This window comes from Diabrotica undecimpunctata, chromosome 6, assembly GCF_040954645.1.
Source record: "Diabrotica undecimpunctata isolate CICGRU chromosome 6, icDiaUnde3, whole genome shotgun sequence".
NCBI classification, from domain to species: Eukaryota; Metazoa; Arthropoda; class Insecta; order Coleoptera; family Chrysomelidae; genus Diabrotica; species Diabrotica undecimpunctata.
In genome coordinates, this window is record NC_092808.1 from 54,888,226 (window position 1) to 54,893,390 (window position 5,165).

The 5,165-nt window shown below is 35.0% G+C and overlaps 1 non-coding gene across 1 annotated transcript; it reads left to right on the forward strand.

The window, feature by feature from the left end:
- The first annotated feature begins 4,481 nt into the window (after positions 1-4,481).
- TRNAL-UAA (transfer RNA leucine (anticodon UAA)) lies at positions 4,482-4,565 on the forward strand. Its single transcript has one exon. It is a non-coding gene; the product is annotated as a tRNA-Leu (tRNA).
- Positions 4,566-5,165: the final 600 nt, after the last annotated feature.

Sequence of the window (5,165 nt, forward strand, 5' to 3'; positions counted from 1 at the left end):
ACTTCATTACCCTGGAGCTGAGAAATTGACTCCAAAGGCGGAAGAGCTAAATTAGACAACGGCATTGGGATGTGGAAAGCCACGGGATGACTACCACATTAAAGATCCGTAAGGATATCCCCAGGACACCACAATGGCTGAAAATCCAAAACAAACGGCCCTCAGTCCTGGGCACCCCTTAAGTGGGGAGAGGGTGCTAAGAATCCCCCGGTCAGCCAATAATGTCCCAAAAGTTAAAAAAATCGTTACGTGGAACATTCGAAGCATGTACCAAGCAGGCAAAGCAGCAAATACTATTCAAGAAATGACTCGCCTGAACATAGATATTTTAGGATGCAGTGAAGTTCGATGGCCAAATTCTGGAATACGAATTATAGATGAATGCCATATCTATTATTCTGGAGACGACACAACAAGAAACAGAAATGGCGTAGCGATAAAAATAAAAAGGGAAATAGCTAGAGCAGTAATATAATTTACGCCCATATCAGACAGAAATTGATTAAATAGAAATACCGCTATTGAAAATTAACTCAAGTTCCACTGAAGAAGAAATAGACAATTTCTATCAGACTCTAGAAGACTCTCTAAAACTGACCAAAAAACATGAACTTACTATTATTATGGGCGATTTCAATGCCAAAATAAGATAAGGTACAGTCGAGAATGTAGTGGGGTCATATGGTCTTGGCACAAGAAACGAAAGAGGAGAAAGACTAATCCAATTCTGCCAAGAGACGGATATGGTTGTAACGAATACACTTTTTAAGTTACATCCAAGAAGACTTTATACATAGAAAGCACCCGGTGATACCCCAGGGAAAACTATAAGAAACCAAATTGATTTTATCAACATAAACAAAAGGTTTAGAAATTCTATCACCTCAATAAAAACATATCCAGGCGCAGATTTCTTCTCAGATCATAGTCTATTGGTTGCAAATATCAACATACGACTCAAAATAATTCATAAGAAAATGAGGCCCAAGATAGATATAAGACTACTAAAAAAAATGACACCCAGAAAAAAGTAAAAACAGAAATTAACAAGAATTTTGCGAAAATAGTTAAAGACACTACTAGAGTCATAGAAGAACAGTGAAACGAAATGAAAACATCTATTAAGACAATTTCGCATGAATATCTAAAATCAAAAAGAGAAAAGAAGCAAGAATTGATGACAGATAAAATATTGCAGATGACATAAGAGCGAAAAAAATTAAAAGGTAGAAATGACAACGAATACAAAAAGTTGCATAAGACTATACTAAAGGAGATAAAAGGAGCAAAAGAAGCATGGCTGACGGAGAAATGTATGGAAGTTGAAACACTACAACGCAAACATGACGATTTCCATATGCACAAAAAAATTAAAGAGATACAGAATACCAGAAAACAACGCAATACAGGCATAGTTGTAGACATTGAAGGCCAAATTTTGACCACCATTGAAGGTAAATTAAGAAGATGGAAAGAATATATGCAAGAATTATTCGAAGATGCAGCACGAATTCCGACTGAAATAAACAATCCCTACGGCCCACAAATAACAAACGAAAAAGTTAATATGGCCATTAAGCGGATTAAAGATGGGAAACCACCAGGACCTGATGAGATGCATGGTGAAATTTTAAAGCTATTAGAGGCACACCAAATCACAGCTCTTACAAAGCTATTCAACAACATCTATGAGACTGGTTACTTACCAAAAGACTGGCTAGAAAATGTGACGAACATAGATTAATTAGTTTGATGAGCCATGTACTTAAAGTACTGCTTACTATCATTCACTCGCGCATATGCACCAAATTAAAAGAACACCTGAGTGAAGTTCAATTTGAATTCAGAGCATGACTCAGAACGAGGGAAGCACTTTTTAGTTTGCAAGTTCTAATACAGAGAGCCAGGGATGTCAACTGCGATGGTATGCATATTTTATTGATTTCGAGAAGACATTTGATAAAGTCCCACATGGGAAACTAAACTAAACCTAAACACATCAGGACTCGATGGTAAGGATATAAGACTGACCTCAAACTTATATCTCCAACAAAAAGCAACAGTACGATTAGAAAATGAACTGTCTGAGATCTTCACAGTCGAAAAAGGAGTTAGACAGGGTTGCATATTGTCACCGGCATTATTTAACATATACTCCGAAAGCATATTTAGAGAGGCCTTGTGCGAATTAGAAGATGGGATTGCTGTAAATGGTCAACTTATAAACAACATTAGATATGCAGACGATACAGTGTTGCTGGCAGATGGTGCGCAGGGGCTCCAAAGGACAATGGATAACGTTGTAGAAGCATGTAACAAAAATGGCCTAAAACTAAATTGCAAGAAGACAAAAATAATGATCATTAGTAAGAACACCGGCATAAACGCCCAAATTACAATTAACGATACACCGTTAGAAATAGTGGAAAAAATATGCGATTTGGGCTGCAATATTAAGGATACTTGGGATCACAGCTACAAAATAAAAACTGGTATTGAGAAAGCCAGAAGCTCTTTCAACAGTCTTAGGAAGATTATCTGCAACTTATCTTTAAGTATCAATATACGCAGAAGAATTCTTAGATGTTACGTCTTTAGTGTCCTCCTCTATGGAGCTGGAGCCTTACAGAGGATGCCATAAAACGATTGGAGGCATTTGAAATGTGGTGCTATCGACGTATGTTGAGGGTCTCATATATACACCACACAAGTAACATAACTATTCTTCAGAGGCTAAGAAAAGACAAAGAAATTATTAACACCATAAGAAACATAAAATTGGCTTACTTCGGCCACATCATTTGTAATGATAAATACCTACCGACTTCTACAGTTGATTCTACAGGGCAAGATTGAGGGTAAGAGAGGCCCTGAACGTAGACGTATATCCTGGCTGGCCAATCTTAGAAAATGGACTGGTCTAACGTCAACTGATCTATTTCGAGCTGCTGTGAATAGAATAAGATGGGTCAATGTGGTCGCCAACATCTCTAGAAGATAGGCACATTTAGAAGAATTTAAAACTAGTATTTTTTCCAAATATTCCCTAGCTGTGGGAACTTACATTAAACGATTTTTTGTTTTAAATATAACAATTTTTAAATATCAGTGAATTGAGATGCGATATTCGTCATAAAGAGAATTACCGAGTGTCTGATTGACTTGAAAAAACATTTGGCAGATTAAGACTCCCTTAGATAGAGAATTTCCCTTAGATATCATAAAAACTATTGAAAACATCTACCAAAACAACAAAATGGAAGGCAGAATAGATGGATAACTACAAAACTTAGAGACACAGTCAACGGAATGAGCTCTCCAATTTAATCATGGATGAAATCATAAAAAGTGTCAACAACGAAAGAGGATACAGAATGGGAAACAAAGAAGTAAATATACTCCGTCACGCAGGCGAAGCCATATTGATAACCTCAGATAAAGATGGTCTACAAAGACTATCGCAAGTTAGCAAATCATAAAAATAGGAAACAGCAAAGAATCAACCAGATATAAACTAAAAATCGATGGCATCAGTATTGAATAAGTCATGGAAATAAAATACCTTGAAATTACACTGTCCAGCTATGGAGACCTGGAGAGAAAAGTGATAGATCAAGTACAAAAATAAAATAGATGGGCAGGATGTCTTAATAACACTATATGGCGAAACCGACATAATAATACTGGGATGAAGTCTGAAGTCAAGAATTTATAAAGCCAGTGTAAGACCGATAATGACATAAGCACAGAAACAAGAATTGACAGATTCACAACACAAAGTCCACTGGAAATGGCGAAGATGGTTGTACTGAAAAGAATTACAGGAAATACGCTGAGAGATGGAAAGAGGAGTGAAAACATTAGACGAAAAAGTAACGCTCAGTGTATAAATGAGTGGATACAAAAAAAATGGAATTACCACATAAGACATAAGCATAATGGACGAGATCCATGTGATCAAAATAGCAGGAGATAAATCCCTAATCAGTAGAAGTATGGGACGACGGTGCAAAATATGTAGTGACAACCTTCCACAGAAGTATCAACCCACTAATGAATAAGCATAATTGCTTATAAAGAGGAAAAAAAAAGAAATAAAAATCCTTCGGGCAGTCAACTCGTCGCGCCTTGGGTTCACAGCTGTAATAATTGAAACTGAGGCTATTAAACTGATTCTATTCGATTAATTGATTAGTTATTATTTATTTAACTTAGATTTAATATGGTGATCTATTGTGGTTCTCTAATCCTGGAATACATTTATTTAACTTATTCTTGGAGGATTTTTAATTCTTTCGCAAGTACTACTTACTCACTTTTATGTAACTTTTTATAACTTTTGCTTAATTTGTTTAGTTGTAATTCTACAGAAAATTATAGTTTATTATACAGTATAAATTCAAATTCCATAATATAACATTTTATAATATTGCACAAGTTTGAAATTCATTATATACTTTATTTTTACCAAATACTTGTAAGTCAGGTTGGCCGAGCGGTCTAAGGCGCCAGATTTAAGCTCTGGTTCCCGAGAGGGAGCGTGGGTTCGAACCCCACACCTGACATATTAAATTTTTGTTTTTTATTTTATGTATTTTAATTAAATGGTATGTTTTATCATAATAAAATGTTTTTTATGATGTAATCATTATAAAATGATTTACTGTACTCTATTATAATACAAATAACCAAACAAGCATGAAGTAATGTTACGATCCTAGTTTTATCAACGAATTTCATCGAATACACGGTAGGTATGTATGTTCATGTTTTGAATAGCATCCCAGTAATGACAAAGTAATCTTATCAATTTTTTGGTTCCATCACTGTTTATAACTTTAAAAGGGGTCAAAATAGTATTTGACAACATTTTAGCATTAATCTCTCAAAAAATTGTGTTTATAGAACATTAAATAAAATTAAATTTCCTACAAGATGTCTTGAAAAAATTTAAGTTTTGCCCCTGGTGTGAATATAGCGGCGTGCAACAAAATTACGTTAAAAGGTTGTTTTCAAATGGTTTAGAACTATTTAGATATGTGGCTTGATACTCCATGTGGAGTAACGCCGCTCAAGGGGCTTTCTAGGCCTATATTATCAAAGTAGATTATAGTAGACCCCATTTTCATTTTATTGTTTCACATATTTTTTTTCCATCTTACTAT